This window comes from Sorex fumeus, unplaced genomic scaffold (genome assembly GCF_029834395.1).
Source record: "Sorex fumeus unplaced genomic scaffold, SorFum_2.1 ptg000128l, whole genome shotgun sequence".
Taxonomy (NCBI): Eukaryota; Metazoa; Chordata; class Mammalia; order Eulipotyphla; family Soricidae; genus Sorex; species Sorex fumeus.
Genome location: NW_026606185.1, coordinates 21,699,683 through 21,724,000, shown reverse-complemented (window position 1 = coordinate 21,724,000; position 24,318 = coordinate 21,699,683). Strand labels below are relative to the sequence as shown.

Genomic DNA, 24,318 nt, shown 5'->3' with positions numbered 1-24,318 from the left:
GTGTTTGTTTAAAGGAAAAGAGAAAGTAGCACAGACATTGGGGCAAGAAAGAGAAGGGAATAGGGTCTCAGTTGGGGGAGCAGCAACAATGTTTCTTTGTTTCACATCTTTTCATGGTTTTCCTATGGGGGGATTATCTGAAATCTGAGAGCCAGTTCTTGTTTGGTCACTTCCAGGGGCCATGTACATATTAATGAATGTAAATTCATTAATATACATTTTGAATGGATATTTACATGTTAGTAGTTTGGGGTTATTATGAAAAATTCTATCTTAAAATTTTAAATACATTTTTCCTTATATAATTATAGACTGTCATGGCAGCAATGGGTAGGATTTTGTATTGAAATTTTTCCGTTTTTTACAAAATGGATGGAGCTCAAGGAAATTATGAAAAGGAAAATTAAACAAAGGGAAACTACATATGAAATATACAGATATAAGACTGATGAAGAGACAAAAGAGACAAACAGGTGGATGCTGATAGTAAACTAAGGATACTTGAGAAGGAGTAGGGGATAATAAGGTGGGGGAAGGAGAAGGCATTTCATGCCAATAAAATAAAATAAATAACTTCCATCATCTGCAAAAATTTCCCTCATACCAGTTTACAGTCATTCCTTGGTCCCAACTAGTCCAAGGCAAGACAGTCCTGTTACTGTCTCTGTAGTTGTACATTTCCTAGAAATATAATCATCTAATACTTAGTTTGGGGAGTCTGGGTTCCTTCACTGAGCAACATGTTTCTGAGATCCATCCATGCTGCACATGATTAAGCAGCATGATTCAGCAATTTGTTTCTTTTTATTACTGAGAAGTATTCCACTGGAAAACACAACATGTTTTGCTTATACATTAATGAATGGATAGTTACATTTCAGTGGTTTGGGGTTATTATGAAAAATTCTATCTTGAAATTTTAAATACATTTTTCCTTATATAATTATTAAAATTTCATATGGCAGATAAAATAATCATCAAGACACGAGTTAAGAATAACTGACATCTCGGGGTGTGGTGCCGCCAGCAGGTCAACCTGTACCTGCAGGTTGAATGCATCAGCAGCCTGATGGTACCTTCAGACTTCCTGATACCCAAAAACTGCCACTGTGTCTTTGACCAAATCCCAACAACTTGGGGCCAAGTTTACCAAGAAACTATCAATCAATCACGATCACAACCACCCTGTTGTTCGTCGATTGCCTCGAGCAGGTGCCAGTAACGTCTTCTTCGTCCTAGCCCTGAGATTTTTTTTTTAAAGTGCCATATTCAAGGCTTTTTCAGGGTTAGGAGAATGAGACCCATCATTGTTACTGGTATTTGGCATATTGGGTATACCACGGGGAGTTTGCCAGACTCTGCCGTGTGGGCATGTTACATTTGGTAGCCTGCCAGTTTGACCAAATTAGGAATGAGATGATAAGATGTCGCGCGGCCGTGAATGCGGCTGCGCGCTTCCGGGAGCTGAGTGTGATAATCTCTGGATCCTGGCCGTTGTTGGAGTTAAACGGCAGTTGGTGGGTGTAACTGTCTAGTTACTGGCAGGTCCAGTCCCAAACTGCAGGCTTGGAGATCTCAGCCCCGGGTCCCACACACCTGGGTTCCTCTGTCAGTTCTTTTATGCGTGAGGCTCATCCAAGTGTGTGGAGAGTGGTCCCAGCATGGCCTTGGCTGGGCCTCGGTGGTCTTCAGCTGTTGGGCCCTGGTGGAGACAGTCAGGCATAGGGTAGGAGACTCTGCCTTGTTCTCTCCCAGGAGCTGAGTGTGATGATCTCTGGATCCTGGCCGTTGTTGGAGTTACACGGCAGTTGGTGGGTGTAACTGTCTAGTTACTGGCAGGTCCAGTCCCAAACTGTGCAGGCTTGGAGATCTCAGCCCCGGGTCCCACACACCTGGGTTCCTCTGTCAGTTCTTTTATGCGTGAGGCTCATCCAAGTGTGTGGAGAGTGGTCCCAGCATGGCCTTGGCTGGGCCTCGGTGGTCTTCAGCTGTTGGGCCCTGGTGGAGACAGTCAGGCATAAGGTAGGAGACTCTGCCTTGTTCTCTCCCAGGAGCTGAGTGTGATGATCTCTGGATCCTGGCCGTTGTTGGAGTTACACGGCAGTTGGTGGGTGTAACTGTCTAGTTACTGGCAGGTCCAGTCCCAAACTGCAGGCTTGGAGATCTCAGCCCCGGGTCCCACACACCTGGGTTCCTCTGTCAGTTCTTTTATGCGTGAGGCTCATCCAAGTGTGTGGAGAGTGGTCCCAGCATGGCCTTGGCTGGGCCTCGGTGGTCTTCAGCTGTTGGGCCCTGGTGGAGACAAGAAACTAAATGGCCAAAAATTAAGTATGTGGGAGATACGCCTGCAAAGCACCCCTGGTTCAGCTATACAAGCTCATTTATTGGCCTTAGTTCAGAGACCCATAAATCTCAAAAGAGATCAAAAGCCGCAGTTAGGGCTGGTGGCATGCCGCAATGCAGGCGGGCGAGCCCTGCAGGGCATATACCAATAGTCTATTTCTCTGGAAAAGATGGAAACAAGGGCCATGATCCAGAGACATACAAAAGTATCTCTGAACTGAGCAACTCACTGCAGAGATGCCTCCAGACTTTAAGTCAGGCCGACTTCATCGGGGTGGACTTCATCCACCTGCCCCCTAAAAGCCCTGCCGGCGGCCAACCTCCAGAACCCAATGAGAAGTGCAGGTATGTGGGTTCAGTGATGGCAAACTCCAGGCCTCAAGGGATAGAGTCCCTGGAGGTCACACCCACAAACTGCCTCCAGCCACTACTTGAGCTTCTTAATGGCCTTGATCCAGAAATACACAAAGGGATCTCTGAACCAAGCAGCTAGCTGCAGAGATTTCTCCAGACCCTAATTATCTAAAATTTTACAATTCTAGGAGCTCGTGGCTGCTCTTGAGGCTGCACGACATCTTATGCTATTCATAACAAGCAATACAAAAGAGAGTATGGGGGAGATTGTCTGCCATAGAGGCAGGGGGAGGGGTTGGATGGGGGGAGATAACTGGGGACCTTGGTGGTGGAAGATATGCTCTGATGGAGGTTTGGGTGATTGATCATTGTATGGCTGAAACTCAAACAGGAAAGCTTTGTAATTGTATCTCACAGTGTTGAAAAAATAATAATAATAAATCACGACGATCACGACCACCCTGTTGTTCGTCGATTGCCTCGAGCAGGTGCCAGTAACGTCTTCTTCATCCTAGCCCTGAGATTTTTTTTTTTAAAGTGCCATATTCAAGGCTTTTTCAGGGTTAGGAGAATGAGACCCATCATTGTTACTGGTATTTGGCATATTGGGTATACCACGGGGAGTTTGCCAGACTCTGCCGTGTGGGCAGGTTACATTTGGTAGCCTGCCAGTTTGACCAAATTATAATTAACTGTTCAACAGTGCTTATTCATATTTAAATCATTTCTGGTTTGGAGGGTTGGGCAGAGGAACTGTTCCTAACATTGTTCAGGGGACCATGTGGCGCCAGTGACTGATCCTGGAGCAAAGGATGGACTCCAGTCCTTTGATCTATCTCCTTGACCCCTGCAAACTTCCGCTGGTAAAATTCCATAATTTCCCTCAACTCTATTAATATTGTAAGAAACATTTTAAATCTAAGTAACACATATGTCTCTAAGTATTCATTTGACAACATTTGTTTCCTGGTTTTTTTCTCTTTATACTATGGACATCCTTTCTTCTTTCCCAGTCCACAATGAGGCAGAAAAGAAAAGAAAAATGTTGAAAAAACAAAATAAACCTTCAGACTTGGCAGTTTGAGATATAAACTTACAGAGCTAGTTTTCTCCATTCTGCCCAGTAGAAAGACTCAAAAAAAGAAAAGAGGAAAGGAAAGGAATGGGGTTTCTAATACTAGAAAGAAAAAGAACTTTGGAGAAAATCAAGGCAGTAGAAAGAAATGCAAGGAATAACATATTCAAAAATGAATTCAACTTTGAAAACATTAAACTAAATGAAGTAAGCTTATCACAAAGGACTTGCACTCTGTGATTTCATCTATATATGAATCTTAAGTCAAATTTATAGAAAGCAAAATGATAGTGCTACCAGCCAAACTGGGTTTATTGCTAGTCATAAAGAAGGCCAATCTCACTGACAATGAAGAGATTTCCACAGAGGAAATTTATTTCAGGATTGCCAACATGGGAAAACAGAATTTATAGTTGTGGGTGGGCGGGGGAAGTTACCCTAGTGTAAAGGTACAAAGTGCTTTTTAGGGGTGTGAAAGTTGTGAAGAGGTCCAGGTGTTCCTCATAAAACCTCTTTCATGCCACCTTGCCTGATGAACTCATTCTGGTTTACTTGATTCACTCTCATCAAACCAAATCCCTGATGTTATCAGTTTCTGATTCTGGGAACAAAGACTCAAAAGAAGATTAAAAGTCAGACCACCAGTGAATTGATAATAACAAGGGTGCTGTTTTAAGTAAAAGGTTAACTAGTCTCGGAGAAAAGAATGTGGCTTTCTCAAGGTTCAGGCAGGGACAATCAAAGTGTTGTTAATGACAAGCTTTATCACTACTAATTTCCAAGATTTTCTGACCAGCATTTACCAGAGGTTGGAGAGGTTGGAGCAGTAAGTGGGGAAAATAAAGAATTTCTGTTTAATGAGTACAATTTTTTGTTGAGAATGATGATAAAGTTTTCAAGATGGATGGTAGCAACTGTAGAACAGTGTAAATGTGCTTTGTACCTGGGAACTGTGCACTTAAAAATGGTTAATGGTTTACCTGGAAGGCTTGTGAGATAGTTCAACAGGCTGGAATGCATGATTGCAGGATCCTGGAGTACAATCCCCAGTACAAGCATGGTTCCCCAAGTGCCCCTGAATGCTACACTGGAAGAAGCCCCCCATGCACCACCAGTGTGACCCCAAAACAAAACAAAAGTTACATAAGACAGAAACTTTATTTTATGTATATTTCACTATAAGTTTTTAAAAATGAAATTCTGCTGAGTCATGACCATTTCATATGGACAACTGACCATCCAGCAGTACTGGACACTGCAATGTCTACCCTTGTAACAGATAGGTGGCATAAGCATCTTGTGTAGAAACAAGAGCATGAAGGGAGGATCATGCCCCTCCCAAGAGGAAACTCAATAATCCCAACAGTTGGGAATCTCTCAAGAGGGCAATCTGCACATACCATGGTCACACAGTTCTCAACAAGCCTGCACCATACTCTACCATGTTTGTAGATAATCCTTTACATAAGCTTTTTCATCATTGATAGCAAGTAGTGAATGAAATATATTAATGCAATAGCTCTTGTTTTTATTTTCCATTAAAATCATATTTATATATACAGGGGCCTCAGCCCCTGTATAGCACAGCAGGTAGGACATTTGCCTTGCATGCGGCCAACTGAGGTTCGATTCCCAGCATCCCATATGGTCCCCCAAGCACCACCAGCAGTAATTCCTGAGTGCAGAGCCAGGTGTAACCCCTAAGCATTGCTGGGTGTGACCCCCCAAAAAAGAAAAAAAATCATATTTATATATAAAGATCACTTGATCACTTGACTTCCCGTTACTCATCGATTTGCTCCAGTGGGCACCAGTAAACGTCTCCATTCATCCCTGTCTGTCGCGTGCCAGTGTAGCCCAATGGCATCTATTCCTTCTAGGAACATGAAGAGCCTCAAACCAATCGTTCAGGGTCTTGACAAAGAAGTCTGATCATCTTGTAGGTGGGCAGCCACGTGATCTTTTGATGTCCCGTGGAATCAGTTGGTAACGGCTCTAGTCCAGCGGTCATCTCCAAATCTCATTATGTGTCCACCCCATCTGATTTTCAATGCCTTGACAAACGAGACAGCATCCCTGATTCTTGACCATCAACGGAGGTAGAAACTCCGAATTCTTTCTCTCATTTGAGTGAAACGTGATACTCCAAGCATAGCTCTTTTGATTCCTCTTTGGGAGACCCGAATATCGTTCTCATCCTGTTTTCGTAGGGCCCAGGTCTCTGAGGCATATGTTAATGCAGGAAGAACAGTGGAATTTAAGAGATGTGCCCAGAGCTGGAGGTTCTTCCTCCTCTTAGCTATTTCTTCGACACTCTTGAAGGCATTCCAAGCCTCTTCCTCCTGCACAACTCAGGTGCCAGGTCATTCGTCATGTTGACTTCTCGAGCTAGGTAAACATAACTGTTGCATTCAGAGATGGTCATTCCGTTGAGAGTGAATGAAATGTCAGGAATGAGACTGTTTCTCATAAACATTGTCTTCGTAAGATTCAGCTGGAGTCTGACCTTTCCAAACTCATATTCAAAGTCGGCCAGCATTTGTGCCGCTTGGCTAATATTTGGTGTTATTAGAACGATGTCATCAGCAAAGTGGAGGTGGTGTAGTTGCCGACCATCTATCTTCACTCCCATTCCTTCCCATTCCAGTCGTCGCATAACGTTCTTGAGGGTAGCACTGAAGAGTTTCGGTGGAATGGTATCACCCTGCCAAACCCCTCTCTTGACATCGATGATCACTTCTTTGTAGAATGGTGAGATTCTGGTAGTGAATCCATAATACAGCTCACGGAATATCCTGATGTATTGAGTTTAAATGCCCTGATTGGCTAGCGCTTCAATGACTGCTTCCATCTCAACAGAATCAAAGGCCTTCTTTAAATCAATAAATGTTAGACAGAGCGGCATCTTGAACTCCCGAGAAACCTCAGTAAGTTTGGTTATCGTGTGGATATGGTGAATCATGCTGAATCCTTTGCGGAACCCGGCTTGCTTGCATGGTTGTCCTTCATCTAGTGTTCTGCCAATCCTATTCAGGATGACTCGAGTGAACAGCTTGTAGATGACAGACAATAGGCAGATCAGGCGATAGTTGCCAATGTTGTGGATGTCTCCCTTCTTGTACAATAGTACAGTCCTGCTGGTTTTCCATTGGGACGGAACCTTGCATTCAGACAGGTAGCATGTGAAGAGCCAAGCCTGTGTGTTGATGAGAACTAGCAGCAGGTTCTTCAGGTGTTTAGGTCTGACTTTGTCTGGGCCAGGTGCTGTTCGTTTCTTTACTGACAAAATGGCGTGTCAAATTTCAGAAGGGAGAACATTGGGAACGACATATCCATCTTGCAGAATTTGATATGTGGGCAGGTGGACGTGGCTATCAAAGAGATCTGAGTAGAAGTCATGGATAATCTTCTCCATTACCCTTCTGGAAGATGTGATAGGTCCTTCAGGACATTGGAGGGCAGTCATTTTGGTCTTCTAGTTGGTGAAGGACAGGCAGGCACTACAAATGCTTTTCCCGGCTTCTGCCACATCTACCAGCACTACCGCTCTTCTCTCTTTGAGGTCTTCCTTTATCGCATCTCTGCACTGCTTTGTGAGCTCAGACGTTTGCTTGTGGTTGTCTGAGGAATGCGCCAAGCCACGTTGGTGAATAAGCTCAAGAGTTTTCGAAGAAAGGTGTTTTGTGTGTGTGTGTGTGTGTGTGTGTGTGTGTGTGTGTGTGTGGCTAGCTCTCTCTTGGCGTTCCTCGCACAATCATGGAGGTGCTGAACCTGTTGATCGTATTCCTCATCAATGTTGTCAATGACGGCATCTTCCCATGTTGCAGCAATAGTGCCAAAGAGCTCCCAGTTGGTGGTCGTTCTGGGAGTTCTCTTCTTAAACTTCGCAGCCCTTTCTCCCCACTCTGTGAAGTAGAATTTAGCACGAAGGAGATGGTGGTCCGATCCCATTTGGAATTTTGGGACAACAGCGACATTGGTCAGGCAAAACCATCGATTGATATGATGTAGTCAATTTTGTTGTGGAACTGTCCACCGGGAGACTCCCATGTCCAACTTTTATAATCAGCCTTCTGGAACTGTGAATTACCATGGATGGTCTTGGTCGACATGATGAACTCAGACAGTCTCTCAACCTGTTCATTCCATTCTAGGCCATGGGTCCCAATGTATATACAGATATACAGGGGCAATCGCGGGGCTGATGAATTCCAGAACAAAGAGCAAAAGAAGAACACCTGTCCACATAGGTGAAAGTGGCAGCTGGAGGCTCCCTATGGAGAAATGTTGAGGAATATAAGTGGCGATGCCTCCTGCTCTCCAGGCAGTTACTGACGTGGAGGTGCTGTGTTGAGGGACTATAAAAGGGTAACATGGGGCCCCAGCAGTTGATTCAGAGGGCCAGAGCCAGCCTTCAATCCCTGAAAAAAATTAGCATCCATGGTGGCTCCAAGGCTCCCCAGAAAGTACCAAGTAAGGAGCTCTGGATTACCTCCATCATAGCTCCTCCTACACTGGTCCAGAAGATGGAGGAAAAGGGCCAGGCCTCAAAGAGAGAATAATGACACCTTCTGGTTTCTTGGAAAATCTGAAACCTAGCAGCACTCAGCTTTGCTGAACTGCCCCTGAAAAGACAGCTCTGAGACCAGGAGTGTCTGGGAGGAAACTCCCAGGAGCCATTTGAAGATGCTTCCTGCAGAAGGCTTCTCAGTAGGCTGTATGCTTAGAAAGGGCTGTGAGCACCACCAGACTCCAACAATGGTATAAGTTCAGGGGTCTCACTTACCCTCCCACTCAGGGCCACAGTGGAGCCAAGTGTGCATCAGTGGAAGACAGTGGTGTGGTGGCTTCATAGAATTCTTGCTAGAAACCCATTATTATTGTCCTGCATGCGTGCTTTGTTTCCAAGCTCCAAAGGTTCAGGGAGCAAGTTTTGAATTCCTTATACCCAAGGATACATTACTGAGGTCCATTGCTAAGTAGGTGACTGCATCCAGATGTGCAAGCACATGGAGAGTCAGGAAGTAGGTGCCTCTGCACTCATGGGTTATGATGGTGAGCGGATGACTCACCATCATAACCCACCAGTGGATGACTGATCTGGATGACTGACCTCCTGGCTGATCTGTGTTGGGTTGCGGTTCCTCCAGAACTCCAGTATGAGAAGGCTCCACCAGCCATCAGGTCACACAGGATGGCATTACCAGAGTGAAAGGAGATCACAAGGTGTGCAGGTTTGATGCAGGTGAAGATGGAGAATCCCATGATGGTTATGTGAAAGATACAGAAGTAGTTTGACTTCCAGTGCCAGAACTCCTAGTGCTGACAGTACCATTGGCCAACTGGAGCAACATAGCCCAGACTATGCTAGGTACCAGTTACAGTTTCTTTTCATCCAGAAAGTTGGTGAAAAGTCCTTGGAGTTAGACCTGAGTATTGCAGATTATCTGACTAACTTCAGATTCTTGTGTGCAAGGTTAGAAGCAGGTAAGATTTATAAGCAGTCTATATAATTATGCATCTCAGGAACCAGAATGATAGTACAGTGGGTAGGGCATTTGCCTTGCAGGCAGTTGACCCAGGTTTGATCCCTGGCACTGAAAGAATCCGTATTAGGGCATCAAATTTTTGTGTACTTTAGCTAACTTGCAACATTGCTTTCTGTAAAACTGCTTGGCTGCTTTGCACCTGGGGGGAGAGGGTACTTGGAAAGTGAACAGGGCATAACTTCTTTCTTTTTGTTTTTATAATTTATTTATTTATTTATTGAATCACTGTGAGAAAGGTTACAGAGCTTTCAGGTTTAGGTCTCAGTCATGCAAATATCAAATACATTTCCCTTTACCAATACTTATTTTTTTACCATGAAGAACCCCAATAAAACCCCACCCCCCACCCCTCCCCGTCCCTGTGAGGCAGATGAATTCTAGTTAACACTCTATCTGCTTTGATTAGATTCATTGTTTCAATAAAAGATTCACCACTATTATTTAGAGTTTACCCCCCCCCAAATCAGACATGCTGAAAAAGCATTGTGAAGTGATTTGCTTTCTACAGCTGGGTTCAAGAATTAAATGTTGGTTTTGGATTTCTGCTATTTTACCTATTGACCCTGGAAGTATTTCAACTGAAAGTCAGATAGTTAAGAAATTGGTTTCTGTGTTCTGGAGTCGTGGCCGTGCTGGAGAGCCGCTCGTGGGGGGCAACTGGTGGCCTCGGTAGGGCGTGAAGGACGGACTGGAACGCCCCCCTTCCCATGAGGTTTTAGTCGCCCCCACACTCCCGGCTCATACCTGCTGTCCACAAGGCTCCCATGTGACCGCCATCTTTCTTTCCAGAGAGGAGAGGGCGAATGGGGCAACACCCTTTCCCCTCCGGCAGACTTGATGGCCTGGTTCAACGCATAGTCCTTTCACTTTTCTGCTCCAAGCTGCCGGGTTCTGCATTAAATACTTGTGCTTCTGGGGCTGTGGCCGTGCTGGAGAGCCGCTCGTGGGGGGCAACTGGTGGCCTCGGTAGGGCGTGAAGGACGGACCGGAACGCCCCCCTTCCCATGAGGTTTTAGTCGCCCCCACTCCCCCGGCTCATACTTGCTGTCCACAAGGCTCCCATGCAGCCGCCATCTTTCTTTCCAGAGAGGAGAGGGCGAATGGGGCAACACCCTTTCCCCTCCGGACAGACATGATGGCCTGGATTAATGCATAGTCCGTTCACTTTTCTGCTCCAAGCTGCCGGGTTCTGCATTAAGTCCTTGTGCTTCTGGGGCTGTGGCCGTGCTGGGGAGCCGCTCGTGGGGGGCAACTGTTGACCTCGGTAGGGCATGAAGGACGGACCAGAACACCCCCCTTCCCATGAGGTTTTAGTCGCCCCCACACCCCCGGCTCATACCTGCTGTCCACAAGGCTCCCATGCGACCACCATCCTTCTTTCCAGAGAAGAGAGGGTGAATGGGGCAACACCCTTTCCCCTCTGGGCAGAAATGATGGCCTGGATTAACGCATAGTCCTTTCACTTTTCTGCTCCAAGCTGCTGGTTTCTGCATTAAGTCCTTGTGTTTCTGGGGCTATGGCCGTGCTCCAAACTTAACTCTGATTTTCAGGGAGAAAGATTGGGTGGTTTACTTCTCATTGATCACTTTGTATAGAGAGAGATGTCGCGCGGCCGCATAAGCGGCCGCGCAGTTTTGAGAAAAAGTCCTAGTTCCCGCACACTCGAGCTGTGTTTGTAGAGGCTTCTGTTCACCGGGGTTCCATCTGGGGGAGGCGGGATGCGGCACCTACCCCATCTGGAACTTGCCGGTGATCTCGGCTCTTTTTGGAACCTGTTTTTTTTTTTTTTCCCTCCGGGATCTGTGGTTCCCGCACCCTCCATGTGGTCCTTCTCTTCATAACTTCTTTCTAAACCAAGTGTGACAGGATTCAGGTGTATTTACTGTTCCTGAAATGTATTGTCTCAGTAAAGCACCCTGCAGATTTGGGTAAAGGATAACTCAGGATGCGGGTGGTTGGGGGAAATTGCCCTTTCCTGGAGTGTATTGTCTCACTAAAGCACCCTGCAGACTTGGGTAACTCAAAATGTGGATGGTCAAGGGAGATTACCTAAGGCTTAATGATTCTGGCTATAACCTTGCTTGTGCTGACAATCGATGTACGATGTACGTAAATGCTGATCTTTGAATCTACAGGCTAAGGAGTGAGGTACTTTTAAATGGATTGGTTAAGAAAGATATATGTTGTTACAAATCTATTGGCTATGAAATGTGCGGGCCTTGCTGTAATGGCCAGTGAAGGCCTATATAAGATCCCCTTTGAAGAAGCTCGGGGCTCTCAGCCACTGCCCATTTTGGGGTATGCTGTGGAGCCCCAGCATGCTGGTCTAAATAAACCCCGTTTTTACTCCTGCAGGAATTGTGTCTATTTGGTCTCTCCACGCCTCCCAGGGCTAGGGAACTCCCGATCCCAACAGCACCCCATAGGGTCCCCCAAACCTGCCAGGAGTGTTCCCTGAGTACAGAGCCAGGAATAATCCATGGGCACTTTGGATGGCCAAAAATAACAAAAACAAAAACAAAATTATCGTCTTCAATGTTATAATTTTTATTTTACAGCTCATGTAGGAATATCTCTGCAGTTTGACTCTTTGATGTCAGTGGATCCCACGGGTGGCTCACATGAGTCGAGAGGAGAGAAAGAGAGTCACCCTCTCTCACTCTGCCTTGCCACCCAGGAGTCCCTGGGAAGACTAGGACCGGTAAAGTCTGCAGTGAGCCCTTGCTTGGCACGTGCCTAAGCCCCGCCAGCCCCACAAGGTGGCCATCAGGCCACACCTGAAGTCTTCTTGGTCTTCTTGGCACGGGAGTTGATCCCCGCCACCGATTACTCAGGGAGTCACAAACTCAGGTTGGGGCAAGGATTGGCTATTTGCAGGAAAGGAGAGGCCAGTCCCAGGCCTTACCCAGGGTTTTCAGGGTTCTTGTCTCGCTCACAGAAAAGAATTTCAGGAGTAGACAAGCAGTGAAGTAACAGATTTTATTTGGAGGTTTTTTGGAGAGGAAGAGAGTGGGGTAAGCAGATAAGTGGGGGAATGGAGAGTGAGAGAGAGAGAGAGAGAGAGAGAGAGTAACGCACTCAGGGAGAACGTAGGCTCTCCAAGAATGGAGAGAGCCCCTACACACATTCTAGCATTAGATACAAAAGCACAAAAGTACTCATATCAAGAGGGGAGATGTGGACGATATTCGGCACCACATGTGCACAAGCAGTACATGGGCTCAAGCACCACTTGGGCACAAGCAGCACATGGGCTCAGGCAGCATATGCGAGCCTTTCCTTTGTTCTAGGTGGCTTTTATAGGGTTTCTCCCCTGCCCCCAGGTGCCCGTTGCTAAGGAGGTTACCAGGGGGGTTGGGAAAGGTGATGGTCTTCTTTGAAATTCCTTTCCTGGCCTTTTGTTCCTGCAGGAGCTTCTTTGGTTCTGTTGCTGGAGACAGGTGAGGGTCTTATTAAGCCTTAGTTCCTGTTTTCCTATTTTCTGCAGGGCTGGCTTTTGTCATTGCCTCAGGAGGGGGCCTTCCCTGTCTACCTGCCTACACCATCTTGAATTTAATTCTCAGCAGCTGCAATAATAGAAATCCAACATCAACCCCCATATCCCAGACTGTAAAAGCCCTCTATGTGGGACCTGAGTTTATACAGGTGATACAACTATCCCCACCCTTTGCAATTTGATCAGTTATGTCAATGTAAGAGTTTGTGAAACTGATTAAGCAGGTCAAATACTACCTAAGCAAAATAAGAATTTACAAGACAACATATCTCTCCCTCTCCCTCCTCATTTTCTCCGTATTGGGAAGGCCTTTCCGTTCAGTGCAATCCGAGGAGCTGGAGAGCCTTCATCCTCTTCTCTCCGAGCCTAGAAGCAAACTTATCAATGGCATCCTCATTGTCAAGCTCCACATCCTCATTTCCCACACTAGGGTAGCAGCATCACACGCTGTCTTCCGCTGCACACTGACCAGTTCCGGGTCTTCTTTCCTGTCATCCTATGGGAGGGAGAGCTGCGCCGGCACCCAGCCCAGAAATAGCAAGGCTCTTCACTGCAATCCTTTTGATCTGTGCCTGTTTCACCAGCAGCAAGTCCCTGCTGCTGAACCCATCTTCCCTTCCCATCTAGGGTCCTGTCTGTGCGCCAGGGACTCTAGAGAGAGGCAAAGCAGGAACCACTTGTCCAAGAGGTGTCCATGAAGCCCAGCTCTTCCAGGCTGCCACCCACCTTCACATCAGCAGGCTGTTCCCCTGGGGCACCTCCAGGGCTGGGTCATGGGAGACTTGTTCCACAAATCTGCTTTCTTCCTTTCCTGGCTCAGGTCTCTCCCAACTTGATATACTTGATGCTTTCCTGTTTCCGCTCATACTCGACATTGCTCAATCAGATCTCTTCTTTCCCCCTGGAGCAGAGAAGGCCACGCCTGCCTTCAGCCAGGTGCGCTCCGCCTCCCTGCAGTCCACTCGGCTTTGAAGCGCGCCCTCTAGTGCTGGGTAAAGGTTCCCACGCCGCATTCCTCACTGGACCCACGCTGGCTTACCCAAGCCAGCGCCAAACTTATTCGGCCCCTCCAGGGTCGTGGGAGGGGCAGAAGGAGGCAAGAGGTGGACGCAACAAGGCAGATCACTCCTGGACCAAAGAGTCCTCTCGAGCTAGTTCTTATTTTGGTTTTATTTTTTTTCACCTAGTCTTAAATGTTAGGTGTGTGAATATTTCTATTTATTCTCCACGACCAAACGTCAGAAGAATCATGAGCAGCTTCCTTTTGAACTCAGCCCTTACATCACATCTCTGTGTCTTCCATTGACAGGATTTTTAACCTTGCTGGCTCTGGTTTTTGTAGTTTCAGAAAGGAGTGGAACGGGGTGAGTGGTTTCTTCCTGAATACACATTAGACTCATCTACGTAGCTTTTAAACCCTAATTATGCTCAGGCCATATTCTAGGGCGATTAACTCAAAAACTGGGCATGGGGCATGAGTGCTTTTAAAAGCTTTTAGATGATTCTAGTATGCAGCCCAAGAGGAAAAATAATTTCCTTCAGTCCTAAAATAACAAAAACTTCCGAATTAAAGTGAGTTATAAATATTTTGTACAAATAGAAGTTTACCTTTTCAATTACCTCCTTGATAAGCATTTCCCCCAGTAAAAGGCTATGAACTGAAGAATATGTTGTGTAAGATTGCTATTTAGAACAATTACATGTGGGCTATTTTTCAATGCATTTAAAGAATTATTTATGAAATTCAATGGTTTCTTTTAAGGTTTACTAAAGCTTATCCCCCCCAAGCTCTCTTTTGACTTTGCATAGCATTGATTATTTTTTCTTGCAATAATTATTAATCTCTTAATATAATACAACCAATTATAAAAATAAAACCAGCTGCTATCTGGCTGGAGGTATAATGTAAAGGTTAGGGACTTGGCACTCTGCTTACCCCATCTGATCCTGCACAACATGTGATCCCCTGAGCACCACCAGGTATGACTCCTGAGCACAGAGTCTGGAATTATCTCTGAACATGGGGAGTTTGAACCAACAACACCCTCATCCCCAAATCCCCACTGTTCAGACCTGCAGTGTCTGAACTAAAAACTCTATATGGTATACACATATTATTTAAATTTTTTAAAAATTCTATAAACCAACGGCATCAAAAAATGGGGAGAAGAAATGAACAGACGTTTCCTCAAAAAAAAAAAATACAAATGGCCAAAAGGCACATGAAAAAGTGTTCCACATCGCTAGCCATCAGGGAGATGCAAATCAAAACAACAGTGAGATCTCATCACACACCACAGAGATTGGCACACATTCAAAAGAACAAAAACAACCAGTGCCGGCATGGCTGTGGGAAAAAGGGACACTCATTCACTGTTGGCGGGAATGCCTACTAGTCCAGTCTTTCTGGAAAACAATATGGACAGTCCTTCAAAAACTAGAAATTGAGCTTCCATATTATCCCGCCACTTCTGGGAATATATCCCGAGGATGCAAAAAAGCACAGTAGAAATGACATCTGTATCTATATGATCATTGCATCACTGTTCACAATAGCCAAAATCTGGAAACAATCCAAGTGCCCAAGAAAAGATGACTGGTTAAAGAAACTTTGGTACATCTACACAATGGAATACTATGCAGCTGTCAGGAGAGATGAAGTCATGAACTTTGCTTATAAATGGATAGACATGGAGAGTATCATGCTAAGTGAAATGAGTCAGAAAGAGAGGGACAGACATAGAAAAACTGCACTCACTTGTGGAGTATAAAACAGCATAACATGAGGCTGACGCCTAAGGATAGTAGATACACAGGACAGGAAGAAGCAAAGGTCAGTTGGAATAAGAAGGGATCACTAAGAAAATGATTGGGCTTGAAGTGATGGGGCACATGGGGCCTCATGGGATGGGGGGTGGAACCGGCCCTGCTTCCCGCCCTGACAAGACCCCAAGTTGCCACCCATGAATGCCTCTTCCGGATAATGAACGGTCATGATTCCAGAGACACACAAATCAACCTCAAAACCCAGCAGCTTTGGGCAGTAATCCCTCCAGACTTATTACTAAAATATCAGAAATCCAAAATCACATGCACCAATAGCGGCCACACAACATCATGTGCTCTTCATAATCTGCAATAGAAAACAAATTATCTAATGATGCCTTTTTGGCAGGTCTGATTGTTGGGGAAATTCCAAATAATAATGGTGGATATTTTGTCATAATATTGAATGTGATCAAAGTAGAGAGAGAGTAAAGTGGAAATCTGCCACGCAGACAGGGGGAGGGGTGGGAGGGGGGTATACTGGGGTTCTTGGAGGTGGAAAATGTGCACTGGTGAAGGGATGGGTGTTTGATCATTGTATGAACGACCGAGACTTAAACTGGAAAGCTTTGTGGCTGTTCTCATGGTGATTCAAAAAATAAAAAATGTAAAAAAAAAATGATGCCTTGAGGAACCGGTCGGTATGGGTGTTGTGTGCTGAAAGTAGATAAAGGACCAAACATGATAACCTCTCAGTGTCTGCATTACAAACCATAATGCGCGAAAGTAGAGAGAGAGTATGGGAGGGTGGGAAAGTGGGGGGTATACCGGAGATATTGGTGGTGAGGAATGTGCACTGGTGGAGGGATAGGTGTTTGATCATTGTATGATTGTAACCCAAACATGAAAGCTTGCAACTATCTCACAGATTCAATAAAATTTTAAAAAATTATTCTATAAAGCAGTTATCATTCCCAAGTTATAAATGAAAACAAAAAATAAAGATTTCTGAGAGTAGTATTAGGCAAGTTACACAGAGCTGGAATTTGAAACCAACATTAAAGCTCCATTTTATTTACTGGGCAGATAATGCCAGTCAGTAACATCTGCCAACATTCTATACCACGTAATTCCTGCTCTTTGGATCTCACAAGACTTAGATGTGAGTTACAGAGTTATTGTATACATCACGATCATGATCATCCTGTTGTTCGTCGATTGCCTCGAGCAGGCACCAGTAACGTCTCCTTCTTCCTAGCCCTGAGATTTTAAAAGAGCCATTTCAATGCTCTTTCAGGATTAGGAGAATGAGAACCATTAGCACAGCGGTAGGGCGTTCGCCTTGCACGCAGCCAACATGGCCGACCTGAGTTCGATTCCTCCGCCCCTCTCGGAGAGCCCGGCAAGCTACTGAGAGTATCTCACCCGCACGGCAGAGCCTGGCAAGCTCCCTGTGATGTATTCGATATGCCAGACACAGTAACAACAAAGTCTCCAATGGAGACGTTACTGGGCCCGCTCGAGCAAATTGTTACTGGTATTTGGCATATTGAGTACGACACGGGAAGTTTGCCAGACTATGCCGTGCGGGCAGGATACTTTTGGTAGCCTGCCAGGTTCTCCAAAGGAAAAATAAGATAATAAGATGCTGTGAGGCTGCGAATGCGGCCATGCACTTCCGGGAGCTCGGTTTTATAGTCTCTGCATCTTGGCTGTTGATGGGACCAACCTGGCGCTGGTAGCAGCTGGTGGATGTGACGCCTACCTACTGGAAGATGGGGGGTCTGGGTGGAGAAGGCCCAGTCCCAATCTGAGTAGGCTTGGAGACCTCAGCCCCGGGACCCGCATGCCTGGGTTCCTCTGCCAGTTCTTTCATGCATGAGGCCCGTCTGGACATGTGGAGAGTGGTCCCAGCATGGCTGTGGCTGGCTCCGGAGGTCCTCAGCTGCTGGGGCTCTGCTCGGGGCGGTGAAGGGGGGGGGGCGAGAAACTCAACCCTCCCCTCTCCAAGGGGCCCCGGTGAGGACAGCCAGGCGCTGGGGCAGGAGACTTTGCACTGTTCTCCTCTGGGAGCTGGGTTTTATAGTCTCTGCGTCTTGGCCGTTGATGGGACCAACCTGGCACTGGCAGCACCTGTATACATATGTGTGTTACACATTGTATACATATGTGTGTTATATAACATATATGCCTCTCCTCACCAGGGCCCCTTGGAGTAGGGAGGGTTGAGTTTCCCTCCCCACCCCGAGCAGAGCCCCGGCAGCTGAAGACCTCCAGTTCCAGCCACAGCCATGCTGAAGACTACTCTCCAGACGTTCAGACAAGCCTCACGTATGAAGGAACCAGCAGAGGAACCCAGGTGTGCGGGACCTGGGGCGTAGATCTTCAAGCCTGCTCAGATTGGGACTGGGGCCTCCTCCACCAAGATCCCCCATCTTCCAGTGTCTAGGCGTTACACCCACCAACTGCCCCCCCCCCCGGGCGCCATGTAATCCCATCAACTGCCAAGACCCAGAGACTATAAAACCCTGATCCCGGAAGTGCACAGCCGCAAATGCTGCTTATTATCTATTATCTTATTGTCTAGTTCTTACATCTTAGTTCTTACTAGATATTACTATCTTAGTTCTTTACTATATATTACTTAGTACTTTACTATATATATTACTATATATAGTACATATATATATATATTACTTAGTTATATATACTTAGTTCTTTACTATATATTACTATCTTAGTTCTTACTAGATATTACTAGATATTATCTAGTTCTTACATCTTATTATCTAGTTCTTATTCTGGAGAACCTGGCAGGCTATCCAAAGTATCCTGCCCCCACGGCAGAGTCTGGCAAACTCCCCGTGGCGTATTCAATATGCCAAAAACCAGTAACAATGATGGGTCTCGTTCTCCTGACCCTGAAAGAGTCTCAAATGTGGCACTTTTTAAAATCTCAGGGCTAGGACGCCGGGGTCCCTTGGAGGGGAGCGGGTTGAGCTTTCCTCCCCGCCCTGACCAGGGTTCCGGTAGCCGAAGACCTCCAGGACCAGCCACCACCATGCTGAGACCACTCTTCACACACATGAAGGTACTGGCAGAGGGACAAAGCCACGCGGGTTCCGGGGCTGAGATCTCCAAGCCTACTCAAATTTGGAGTCGAGCATCCTCCACCCAGATCCTCCAAATTCCAGTAGGCGGGGGTCACACCCACCACCTGGCCCCCTGGCGCTGTGTAATCCCATCAACGGCCAAGACTCAGAGACTATAAAATCTAGCTCCCGGAACCGCGCGGCCGCATTTGTGGCCACGTGACATCTTATCAGGACATCTTTTTATGATATCTTATTATCTCATTCCTACTCTGGACAAACTTGCAGGCTATTGAATATAGCCTGCCCACAGGGCAGAGTCTGGCAAACTCCCCGTGGCGCACCAAATATACCAAATACCAGTAACAATGATGGGTCTCATTCTCCTAAAGAGCCTTGAATATAATCTCAGGGTTAGGATGAAAGAGACATTACTGGAGCCTGCTCGAGGCAATCGACGAATAACAGGATGATGAATGAATGAATGAATGAGGACGAAGGAGACATTACCGGGACCTGCTCAAGGCAATCTATGAACAACAGGATGACAGTGATACAGTGATAACATATATGACATTATATATATATATATATATATATATATATATATATCATGATTAGTAACCTGAGCCCAAAAGGTGAGCCAAGCCAATCACATTATAACATTACTCTCATGAGAATTTTTATTTGGAAAATGAAATATGTGTTGGTACTTAATAAAAGGAGCAAAAATCAAAAAGGTTAAACCAAGGGATGGCATGAACATATCTATAATCAGAAGAGAGAGGCAAACTGACATTCTGAGGGTCCAAAAACTAAGGTGAGCAGAAGGTGGTTAGGAGAGAGAAAACAAAAAAGCTAAAGAAGCAGAGGTACGTGCTCGCTTCGGCAGCACATATACTAAAATTGGAACGATACAGAGAAGATTAGCATGGCCCCTGCACAAGGCTGACACACAAATTCGTGAAGCATTCCATATTTTTTGGGGTGTTTGATCATTGTACAACTGAAACCCAAGCACAAAAATTTGTAAATCTACAACTGTACCTCATGGTGTTTCACTAACAAAAATTTTTAAAAAATTGTAAATGATGGAGAATGGGCACTGGTGGAGGGATAGGTACTGGATCATTGTATAACCCAAACACAAAAATCTGTAAGTCTACAACTGTACCTCATGGTGTTTCACTAATAAAAATTAAAAAAAAAAAGGCAGAGGTACATTTTGAACCAAGTGAAACTGGAATCAATCCCTCAGCTACATATGTTTTCAGCAACAGTCCAGTTCATGTATAACTCTAAAGTTAGTATTCTTTTTCATTTTTAGAGGTAATACTGATTTATAACATTGCATAAGTGCACAGCTTTATATCTTTATGCACCACATTATAATCACCACCAAAATTCTACTGACCCCTTTTAACTTTTTACTGAGCTATCCTGATTTATAATAGGTCAGTATTAATATTTTAAGCATAATACATGTTACTGCACTGCACTCACAGCCAGAATGACAATATGGAGCGATAGCACAGCAGGTAGGGCTTTTGCCTTGCACGCACCTGACCTGGGTCGAACCAGGTTCGATTCCTCCACCCCTCTGGAAGAGCCCGGCAAGCTACCAAGAGTATCCCACCTGCACAGCAAAGCCTGGCAAGCTACCTGTGACGTATTTGATATGCCAAAAACAGTAACAAGTCTCACAATGGAGACATTATTGGTGCCCACTCGACCAAATTGATGAACTGATGAACAAAGGCAGGACAGTGCAGACAGTGCAGTGTTATTCTGAGTTCCCTTCATTTATTTATTTATTTATTTGTTTGTTTGTTTTTAAATTTTATTGAATCACCGTGAGATAGTTATAAGCTTTCATGTTTGGGTTACAATCAAACAATGATCAAACACCCATCCCTCCACCAGTGTACATTCCCCATCACCAATATCCCCGGTATACCCCCCTCCTACCCTTGCCCTGCCTCCATGGCATAATCCCCATAATCTCTCTCTACCTTTGGGCATTATGGTTTGCAATACAGACACTGAGAGGTTATCATATTTGGTCCTTTATCTACTTTCAGCACACATCTCCCATCCCGACCGATTCCTCTAGGCATCTTTTTCTTAGTGATCCCTTCTCTATTCCAGCTGCCTTCTCCCCTTTGCTCATGAGGCAGGCTTCCAGCTATAGAGCAATTTTCCTGTCCCGTGTATCTACTGTCCTTAGCTGTCAGCCTCATGTTATGCTGTTTTATACTCCACAAATGAGTGCAGTCCTTCTATGTCTGTCCCTCTCTTTCTGACTCATTTATTTCACTTAGCATGATACTCTCCATGTCTATCCATTTATAAGCAAAGTTCATGACTTCACCTCTCCTGACAGCTGCATAGTATTCCATTGTGTAGATGTACCAAAGTTTCTTTAACCAGTCATCTGTTCTAGGGCACTTGGATTGTTTTCAGATTTTGGCTATTGTGAACAGTGCTGCAATGAACATATAGGTACAGATGTTATTTCTACTGTGCTTTTTTGCATCCTCGGGATATATTCCCAGAAGTGGTATTGCGGGATAATATGGAAGCTCAGTTTCTAGTTTTTGAAGGACTGTCCATATTGTTTTCCAGAAAGGTCGGACTAGTGGGCATTCCCGCCAACAGTGAATGAGTGTCCCTTTTTCCCACAGCCATGCCGGCACTGGTTGTTTTTGTTCTTTTGAATGTGTGCCAGTCTCTGTTGTATGTGATGAGATCTCATTGTTGTTTTGATTTGCATCTCCCTGATGGCTAGTGATGTAGAACACTTTTTCATGTGCCTTTTGGCCATCTGTTTGTTTTTTTTTTGAGGAAACTTCTGTTCATTTCTTCTCCCCATTTTTTGATGGGGTTGGAGGTTTTTTCTTGTACAATTCTACTAGTGTCTTGTATATACTGGATATTAATCCCTTGTCAGATGGGTATTAGGTAAATATTCTTTCCTAGTCTGTCGTCTCCTTGGTCACTGTTTCTTTTGAAGTGCAGAAGTTTCTTAGTTTGATGTAGTCCCATTTGTTTATGTTTGCTTCCACTTGCATGATCAGTGCTGTTTCATCCTTAATGATGTTTTTACACTTGATCTTAGCCAAAAGGCCGAGAAGCGATTACTGGGCCCGCTCAAGCAAATCGACGATCAACGGGAGGGCCTTTACCTTTACCTTTACCTGATGTTTTTAGCTTCAATGTCGTGGAGAGTTCTGCCTACATTTTCCTGTATGTACCTTATGGGTTCATGTCAGATATTGAGGTCTTTAATTCACTTTAATCTGACTTTTGTTCCTGGCATTAGACAGAGATCATAGTTCACCTTTTTGCAGATAGTTATCCAGTTTTCCCAGCACCTCTTGTTGAAGAGGCTTTCCTTGTTCCACTTGACATTTCTTTCTCCTTTGGCAAAGATTAAGAGGTCATATATTTGGGGGTCTGTGACAGAATATTCAACTCTGTTCCAATAGTCTGAAGGTCTGTTTCTAGTCCAGTACCATGCTGTCTTAATTACTACTGCTTTGTAGTACAGTTTGAAGTTGGGGAGGGTGATGCCACTGAGGTCCCTTCTTGTCCTACCCCTTTCCTGTCGCCCTACACTGCCTGAAATTTATTGTTCTCACTCATTTTGCCTAATTTGACACCTTAAGTTCCATCCAAGCTGTAATGAAATGCAATATTTATGACGATCAATGGGAGGGCCTTTACCTTTTACCTTTATTTATGACTGCTGAGTAGCACTCCAATATAATTTATCAATTCATCTGTCATTGGCATCTGGATTGTTTCCCAGCCATAGATCTTGGCTATGATAAATAGCACTGCAATAAACATAGTATATCTTTTCGAGTTAGTGTATATCCTTCTCCTTGAGCCAACTGGACTATGTCTCTGTTCCTTTCTATCAAAGAAGCTAAAATAAAAACTTCCATTTTATTCATTCTAAGTCCATACAAAGCTTTCACCCAAGCTTATAACAAAATAAAATATTTGTAACTATATCTCATAGTTTTCACAATTATTCTCTGCACTTGGCATATATAGAGCTCTAAAGGTTTTTTTAAACTTTCTTATTGAATCACTGTGGGATAGAGCATTACAAAGCCGTTCATAACTGGATTTCAGTCATACAGTAGTCTAATACCCATCCCTCCACCAGTGTACATTTCCCAGCATCAGTGTCCCCAGATTCCCTTCCATCATTCCCCACCCCCCACCTCCTGCCTGCTTCTATGGCCCATGATTTTTTTCTCTTCTCTCTCTCTCTCTCTCTCTCTCTCTCTCTCTCTCTCTCTCTCTCTGCATTGTGGTTTAAAATACTAATACTGAAAGTTATCAAGAATATCCCTTTAGCTACTTTTAACACTCAGATGTTATCCAGCATGATCATTCCCAACTATTATTGTCATACTGGTCTCCTCTCTATCTTACCTACCCTCAGCCCCACATACTGTAGCACTGTCCTCCCGTTGTTTATCAATTTGCTCAAGCGGGCACCAGTAATGTCTCCATTTGTGAGACTTGTTACTGTTTTTGGCATATCGAATACGTCACAGGTAGCTTGCCAGGCTTTGCTGTGTGGGCGAGATACTCTGTGGGCTCTCCAAGAGGGGCAGAGGAATCGAACCCGGGTCGGCTGTGTGCAAGGCAAACACCATTACCTGCTGTGCTATCACTCCAGCCCAGCCACACACACACTTGTGGTTAATTCCAAGCATTGATCAGTCCCCCTAGCCCTGTTTTCCCTGGCCATGGATATTAGTTTTTTACTACGTATATTTTATATACACAAATGAATGCAGTCAGATATAGAATATCTATCCCTCTCCTTCTGACTCATTTTACTTAGCATGACACTCTCCATGTCTATCCAGTTATAGGAAAATTTCATGAGTTCGTTTTTCCTAACAGATCCATAGTATTCTACTGTGTAGATGTGCCATAGTTTCTTTATCCATTCGTCTGTTCTTGGATATTCAGGTTGTTTCCAGATTCTGGCCATGGTGACTAGTGCTGCAGTGAATAAAGAATTGCAGGTGGTATTTCTACTGTGTGTTTTTGGGCCCCCAGGGTATATTTCCAGAAGTGGTATTGCTGGGTCAAATAGGAGCTCAATTACTAGTTTTCTGAGGTATGTCCATATTGTTTTCCAAAAAGGCTAGACCAGTCAGCATTCCCACCAACAATGAGAGTCCTTTTCTTCCCACATCGGTGCCAGCACTGGTTGCTCTTGTTCTTTTGGATGTGTGCCAGTCTCTGTGGTGTGAGATGATATCTCAATGTTGTTTTAATCTGCATCTCCCTGTTGATAAGTGATGAAGAATTTTTTCATTCATTCTCTCCTATCATCCAGGCTTCTGTCAGAGAGTACTCAGGGAGTGATAATGTTCAGGTTAACCCTGCTTCAGAAGAAGTCGTTTGACCATTTGAATTTCTTCTTTGAGAAAGTTTCTGTTCATTTCATCACCCCACTTTCTGATGGGATTGGATTTTTTTTTCTAGTAGAATTTAACCAATGCCTTGTATATCTTTGCTATTAACCCCTTATCAGAAGAGTGTTAGGTGAATATCCTTTCTCATTCTGTAGGCTGTCTTTATATCCTGGTCACTATTGAAGAAGCAGTT

General features: G+C 44.8%; 1 non-coding gene across 1 annotated transcript; it reads left to right on the top strand.

Moving 5' to 3' along the window:
• Window positions 1-19,551: 19,551 nt before the first annotated feature.
• Window positions 19,552-19,658, top strand: LOC130045637 (U6 spliceosomal RNA). The gene has a single exon (XR_008795603.1). It is a non-coding gene; the product is annotated as a U6 spliceosomal RNA (small nuclear RNA).
• The last annotated feature ends 4,660 nt before the right edge of the window (window positions 19,659-24,318 follow it).